This window comes from Silene latifolia, chromosome 3, assembly GCF_048544455.1.
Source record: "Silene latifolia isolate original U9 population chromosome 3, ASM4854445v1, whole genome shotgun sequence".
Classification (NCBI taxonomy): domain Eukaryota; kingdom Viridiplantae; phylum Streptophyta; class Magnoliopsida; order Caryophyllales; family Caryophyllaceae; genus Silene; species Silene latifolia.
This window is the reverse complement of record NC_133528.1, coordinates 70,783,134-70,791,624: the sequence shown is the minus strand read 5'-3', so window position 1 is coordinate 70,791,624 and position 8,491 is coordinate 70,783,134.

The window sequence follows — 8,491 nt, the reverse complement described above, 5'->3', positions numbered from 1 at the left end:
ATCAATAATAAGACAAACAGACAGCTGAACTGTCACACACACACACACACCACCAACCAATCCCCATCATCTCAATCGATCCGTCCACCGGACCCACCACGCCATGGGGGGGACCGCACCGTTCCCACCTAAGCCCCGCTCATCATACCGAGCGATAACCCTGTCCCATTAATGTGCACATCCCCTTCCGTGGCGGGTTCCACGAAGGGCGAAACTAGGGCGTGAAGTCACTCCCGCAAGTGACCCCACTCACTCCGAGAACGCATCTCGAGAACCATCAACAAAGAATCACAACCACAAACACAAGACAATCATTATATCAAACAACCAAATACAAGACATCACCAATATCCCATTATGGGACTAATACTGAGTAGGAAATCCTACCTGAAAGCACAACAAGCAGACGGTATCTATCTAAACCGTATCAAAAAGCCTCTTCTACGAACCCTCCTCCTATCATATAACACATAGAGACTACACATCACATACTACACACAAAAACCCCCAATCTCTAAATTAGGGTTTAACCAAACTTAACAAAACACTATAAAAATTATATTAAAAGCTTACCCTCGATGCAAGGAACTCAACGATACGAATAACGACAAGAACCGACCGTCTGAACTCCGGGAATTGCTAAGAATGCGATTAGGAAGATGAACTTGTTTGCTTTCTCTCTTAAACAGGGTTTTAGGTTTTGCAAAAGTGATTTAAAACAATGACGATTATGTTTAAATACCTTAATCGCATAATTAACAAAACCCGAGAAAACTCCCCGTAAAAGCCGGACACTCGATCGAGTACCCAAGGTACTCGATCGAGTACCCCCTTACTCGATCGAGTGCCTAAGGCTACTTGATAGAGTACCCCCTTACTCTATCGAGTACCTAAGGCTACTTGATAGAGTACCCCTTACTCTATCGAGTACCTAAGGCTACTTGATAGAGTACCCTCTGACAGTCGAAACTTTTCTAAAACGCAACTTACCCTTACTCGACAGAGTAAGGCCTACTCGATAGAGTACCCCAAGACTTATAAATACGGAGTATTACGGTCTTCCCTCCTTAAAAAGAACTTCGTCCCCGAAGTTCAACCCATACTCTAAAAACAACCATACTAACTCGACCCAGACACAACAACATAACTAAGAACTCAACAACTCGACCAAACATAAAACATGAACTCTTAACACCCACTCCACCAACTATGTTTACTTCCTTAACATGACTCACGATATCGTATCCACCACATATATATCTCTCACGACACCAACTTCATACATAACCAACCACCATCCACTAACACTGCTAGCTCCATAATATCATCCACTATCAAATCCAAAATCAAGACACTCCTAGACATCAAACGTAATGTTACATTCTACCACCCTTAAAAGGAACTTCGTCCTCGAAGTTTACTCGGACTCATAACATCATCCTTCAACTCACAACACTATATAAAATATTCCCACACTCTGAAGCATCACACTACTACAAGCACGGTCATGGCCTTTTATAAGTATTGTCCACAAAACAAATCCCTCCTTTACGCTACGCTAACACTCTACTTCCAATTATATTACCGCATGCACCACCATGAAACTCTCTTTTATTGCATCCTACTCCTCTTAAGACAAATGTTACGTCCTCGTAACTCACTAATACTAAACCCTTAGCTATATTATCTCATTATCCTCATCACCATCATATGTCAAAGATAACTGCCTATAACCTCATTTCCATAATCACTCCTATTTCTCAAGGCTCTCTTACTTCAACAGTTCTCATACTTCAAATCAATCAACACCCCTAACCTATACCATAAGGCTCGTAGCAAAATCACCATACTAACTCTCCATTATCACTGCAAACCAACATACCTCGCTATGTAAAGCACTTATCTTCCGTAAGCATAACTCCCGATCCACACTCGTTACTTATACTCACACTAGATCCTCAAGTTCTTTCCTTCATTACCGCAAAACTCATACATAACTTAATATGACACTAATTCCCTCAACACCCTACACTCACTGTCCCAACAAAAGATTATGAACTACCTGCCGCTTTCAGATCATTACAACACATGTTCCACGAATCATTTTCCATTACCATGTCTACTAAAGCCTTATCTAGAACAAGATCAAAATTATCAGAACAACCTCTCACAACCGTGTCCCATCAATAGAACATCACTATACCATGACAACAACGAAAACATATTCAACTCTATTTCATATCATACTCTACCTCATTCTTAACTTAACTTGGTAAAGAAAACATCAATAAGCAAGACAACTGTCTACATGTTCAACCAAAACTCACAAAGAACAACAACAAACAAAACAACAATCTATGTATAATTGGTATGCACTTTCGAAAACTCGTATCATAATCATCCCGCCTACTCCACCACAACCGGTGACGGCATCACAACACCGCCACCAACAACCACACCACAATGCGAAAATACCCGCATCACAATACTAAATACCGTGCCCGGATCACCACCGGAGGCACCACAACCACATCGATAGACATCACTACTACATACAATTCCATAAATACTGACTCGGAAATAACCTTTCGGACAAGAAAACTTACTCAAATCCACTTTACTCAATCACAACGCAACATATTATATGAATTAAACAGATAAGCATCTCATGAACATCATCTCTACCATTTCACGGAATCCACATGTGTTATTAATACACATAAAATTATAACTAGCCATGTCAAATTAATCAAATTATTACCTTTTTGGATATCATTCAATTAAACTACCGTGTCCAACATATATTACGAACATTCATAAAAACATGACTTTATAATTATCACACCATACCACTTCTTGTGAGGTCCGAACCTCACACAAACATTTACACATATCATAGACCCGTAATCACAACCAACTAGTCAATCCCGACCACGTAAGTTACCACTCAACAAAGGTTACCTGTTGTCCGAGCTTAACTCGCATGCCCCTCATCACATTCTTCCATTCGCATCACCAAAGACCTTCGCCATACATAACCATACAACTAACACTCATTATGAGAAACCACCTCCTAAGACTATGTCTTATACTTCCCGACAACAACCATACTTTTATCAATTCAGTCTTTACAAAATCGGCCTCTTTAGAATTGCCACTTTTCTAATATACCCTTAACCTTAACCACTAGTCAAAGACCATAACACTACCACTTTGTCCTGGACATCAAACCTCTTCACTCATCCCTAAACATCATGATTTCTTTTCTATCTTTGGTTAACATCCCAAACAACGAACATCGAATCCATGAACAAAATTACCTCAACATTCTTCCCAATATTTTCCTTAATTGAATCATCATCCATTTTTCCACCAAAATCTCATATCATGCGGATATTCTACTAACTTCTTACTTTCCTTAATTTCTCGAAACTCATTATTAAACATGTTGTCCTGAAGCTCCCATATAACCATTAACTAACATCCTCATGATAATATCACACATTTCGATGATTCCTTACCTTTATATCACATAACTCCGGTGAATATTTTCCTCAGCTTACTTTTATCCTTCTTTTCTCTTTACACTCAATAATACCAATTAATAGTTCAACTCCTTATTCCTTCTAGCTAACTCTTTAGAAATCCAATTACCCTTTCGTTGCTCCAAAACTCAAATTCCATTATTTTCTACCGACATCATCCCACTCTTTCTTACCATGGATCTTCTCTTATTATGCTATCACTCACACTTGCCACTAATCTATCCATAGAATCAACGTTTAATGTGCAAACAATTGCATCTCCCTTTTTACATCTCTAGAAATCATAATTCATTTAATACCGTTAATTACCCAAGGAAATCACACAGTAGTTTCGTCTCTCGATAACACAAATTTCCAAACTCAGTCACTACCTGCAAATCCACGTCGCGACATGTCCCATTAAGTTCGCTATATACCACTATTTCCAAACGACCTTTCATTACATATGTTCTTACTCAACACTATTTCTAGCCATCTCCCTCCATAATTTATTATACATCTCAGGTTGCTACTATCCACATCCTTTCTTTCAATCTTTTCATTCTCACGTTCCTTAAACTTACATCATGCCTTGCCCACATTTACTTACATTTTCATTACTCAACATACAATCTTGTCATTCATCTCGTCTCACACAACATGCTCTATGCCTCAATTAAGTCTTACTAATCCCAACACATATAAATCATGTCCTCCCCACCGAACTCATACTCATCATAGGTGCCACTCTTTACACCACAAAATTGGGTAACTTACGCGTCAAGACCAACATACATGTAAAACAATGCATAAAGAAGCAAAATAACGCCTTTGAATTAAACATAATATGCAACGAAGTCAAAAGATAAACATATGACCCAAAATAGGGGTCACTAGATCGAGTGCAGGCCACTCCCTTACTCGATCGAGTAGGTGAAGATCAGAAGCACGTAAAACAAATTACCAGGGCTACTCGATCGAGTAGCTAAGGTACTCGATCGAGTGCCCCATTACTCGATCGAGTACCAAGAATACTCGATCGAGTACCCCAATTCTCAGCACTGTCCAGTTTTCGTAAAACAGTCATAACTCACTCATTTCTTGGTCGTTTTGGACGTGTGACCTATCGTTAGAATCGTAAAAGAACAAGCTATCACCTCCAATTGGAATCACATTAAAATCATTTACGCATCTCAAGTTATAACAGTTTAAAGACAACTTTGCTGTAATCAGACGACATAATTATTTGATTTTTACTTCCAAACAACTTAAACAACAACCAAGTTAAACGAAAACAACCCAAAACTCATAAAACCAGTATTCATAATCATATGTTACTATTTTCAAAAGCCAAACAACAACATTCATCATGCACTTAGCTTATCTAACTTGCCAATTATGACTTACCCACATGTTTTTATTCTATCACTTTTCGTAAACAAAATCACAAATACATGACATCAAGTCCCCTATTCAAATGTTACTACCACGATGATTCATCTTTTCCACTAATTCATCCATCATACCACATATTTATCCACCATATACGTTCAACATATTCACCCAGCACATGTTCAATTCATACTCCTAACCTTCTGTACTTTTACTCAACACGACAACAACAACATGTATACTTACACATCGCTTTATATATATATATATAGACAAAACACTTTTCCTTGCGTAATTATAACATGTCAAATTACATGTATCAATAATTATACTTTCATGCTTTACAATCAACCAACATACAATTCACGTCATTATCATCTTTCATCCATCAATTCATACAACATACTACTACATAAATACAATACACAAACACACAATAAGCACATAACGATCCCGACACATATCCCATGGTGACCGGTTCAAAATTGTAGGGCGAGTTCGCGACTTTAGGACGTCTCCCAAGTCTTTGCATTAGCTCCTACAACCTTTACCCGGGTTCATTTTAATTGACTCCCTAGATTCATTAGATTCATTGGTTACAGGTTTCAGGATCGTCGCTCTGATACCATTTGTAACACCCCCATACTCCAAGTGCCTTACCAGGACCACTCAGGTATGAGGATGTCACCATCTCGGTTACCCGAGGCATGATAATCATAAGACAATGAAGAAACATACTTTATTAAATAAGTTTAAGTGATTACATTACAAAACCAATTGTAAGCAAAATACAACTGTTCTCAAACTATAAACCAACCGAAAGGAACTGTTCTAATAAACACAAATGGAAGACTAAAGACTCCGATATGTGATGACTCCATCCCCAGCTAGATCCCACGCGTATCCAAGATATACCGCTAAGCAAAATCGCTCACCACCCCCCGAATGGATCACCACGCTTTTAAAACATTTAAACGGGGTCGAAGACTAATCACACAACTTATATATATATATCAATAATAAGACAAACAGACAAATTTGAATCACACACACACACACACACCACCAACCAATCCCCATCATCTCAATACTCGACCGTCCACTTTGGACCACCACCCGATGGGGGACCGCAGCCGTTCCCACCTAAGCCCCGCTCATCATACCGAGCGATAACCCTGTCCCATTAATGTGCACATCCCCTTCCGTGGCGGGTTCCACGAAGGGCGAAACTAGGGCGTGAAGTCACTCCCGCAAGTGACCCCACTCACCGAGAACGCATCTCGAGAACCATCAACAAGAATCACAACCACAAACACAAGACAATCATTATATCAAACAACCAAATACAAAGACATCACCAATATCCCATTATGGGACTAATACGAGTAGGAAATCCTACCCGGAAAGCACAACAAGCGAGACGGTATCTACAAACCGTATCAAAAAGCCTCTTCTACGAACCCTCCTCCTATCATATAACACATAGAGACTACACATCACATACTACACACAAAACCCCCAATTTCTAAATTAGGGTTTAACCAAACTTAACAAAACACTATAAAAATTATATTAAAAGCTTACCCTCGACGCAAGGAACTCAACGATACGAATAACGACAAGAACCGACCGTCTGAACTCCGGGAATTGCTAAGAATGCGATTAGGAAGATGAACTGGTTGCTTTCTCTCTTAAACAGGGTTTTAGGTTTTGCAAAAGTGATTTAAAACAATGACGATTATGTTTAAATACCTTAATCGCATAATTAACAAAACCCGAGAAAACTCCCCGTAAAACCGGACACTCGATCGAGTACCCAAGGTACTCGATCGAGTACCCCCTTACTCGATCGAGTGCCTAAGGCTACTTGATAGAGTACCCCCTTACTCTATCGAGTACCTAAGGCTACTTGATAGAGTACCCCCTTACTCTATCGAGTACCTAAGGCTACTTGATAGAGTACCCCCTTACTCTATCGAGTACCTAAGGCTACTTGATAGAGTACCCTACAGGTCAGAAACTTTTCTAAAACGCAACTTACCCTTACTCGACAGAGTAAGGCCTACTCGATAGAGTACCCCAAGACTTATAAATACGGAGTATTACATCCCTGGCTGAGTGGAGTCACTTGCGGGAGTGGCTTCATGCCCTTGATTCGCCTTCTGTGGAACCCGCCACAGAAGGGGCACATTAATGAACTTGGGTTTTTCGCTCGATAAAGATGAGCGTGGATTTGGTGGGTACGGCTGCGGTCCTCCACTGGCGGCGTGGAGTACTTGCGATGGGTACTCTGGCAGGGCTACACACTTTAGTGTGTAGTCAATTGTGTGGAGATTGGAGACGGAGACTGGGGATTTGTTGAGCTGTTTGAGCTGTTTGTGTTCTTGTTTCATTGTGGCATTGTGGCATTGCTTTATGTAATTAGTACTGACCCCGTTAAATGTTTTAAAAACTGTGGTGATCCATTCGGGGATTGTGAGCAGTTGTTGAGCAGGTATGATGGCTTATGCGAGGGATAGCTGGGAAGAAGTCACCACCGGTCTTAGAGTCTTCCGCTGTGTTTCATTTAGTAGCTTGATTACTTTGGTTTTTGGTGAACATTTGTATTTACTTTTATCAGTTTTGGAGTTGGACATGTAACACTTAAACTTTATTACTATTTAAGTATGTTTCCTTATTATCATTTGATTATCATTGCCTCGGGTAACCGAGATGGTGACGTTTTCATACCTTAAGTGGTCCTGATAAGGCACTTGGAGTATGGGGGTGTCACAGTGGCTAAGGTAGTGGGTGGTTGAGTTTTAGGTAAGAGTATAAGACGGGTATATTTAGTCGTTTACGTATTAGATTTGTATATTTATACGTATTTGTATAAATAGATTAGTATATTTATACGTAATTGTATTATTATCGTATTTTAGGAGATGGGTTTTGTGAGACAGTTTTAAGAGACGGGCCTAGCTTGTGTGACGGATTGCTTATGCAGATATGCTATGAGGTAGGTTTATCCTACTCAGTTTCATTGTCGTATTTATTTATAAAGTGAGTCTTTTGTCATTTAATGGCATCGAGTGAGACGTATTGCAAGTTGTTGCACATGACGATTCGAGGAGTCGGGAAATTTGAGGAACTGGTATCCATGGCATGTTTGGCTTATCATGGGGTATATTGTCTATCATGCATTTTATATTGTGACGGTTGTTGTATGTTATGATCGTATATGTTGGAGGATTTGTTGTTGTTGTTGTTTGGAGACATAAAACGGTTGGGAGACCGTCGTACACTTAAGTCGTCTCTTGGAGCTTGCCACTCCAAGTGGGATGTGCACATTAATGGCTTGAGTTACGGAGGGACTCGTGTGGTTGAGACACGACGTCTGGCAGGGGATCCGGTTGGCTTCCGGACCCGGTACGTCTGGGCGTGTCCCGGTACCAGTGTGGTTGTCGGTATGTCTGGGCGTGTCCCGGTACCGTGGTGGTGGTTGTTTGATAATGGTTCATTCATATTATAGTCATGTTGCATGCTCACACACTCGAGTCGTGTCACACTTTATTTATTTATTGAAACTGACGTTT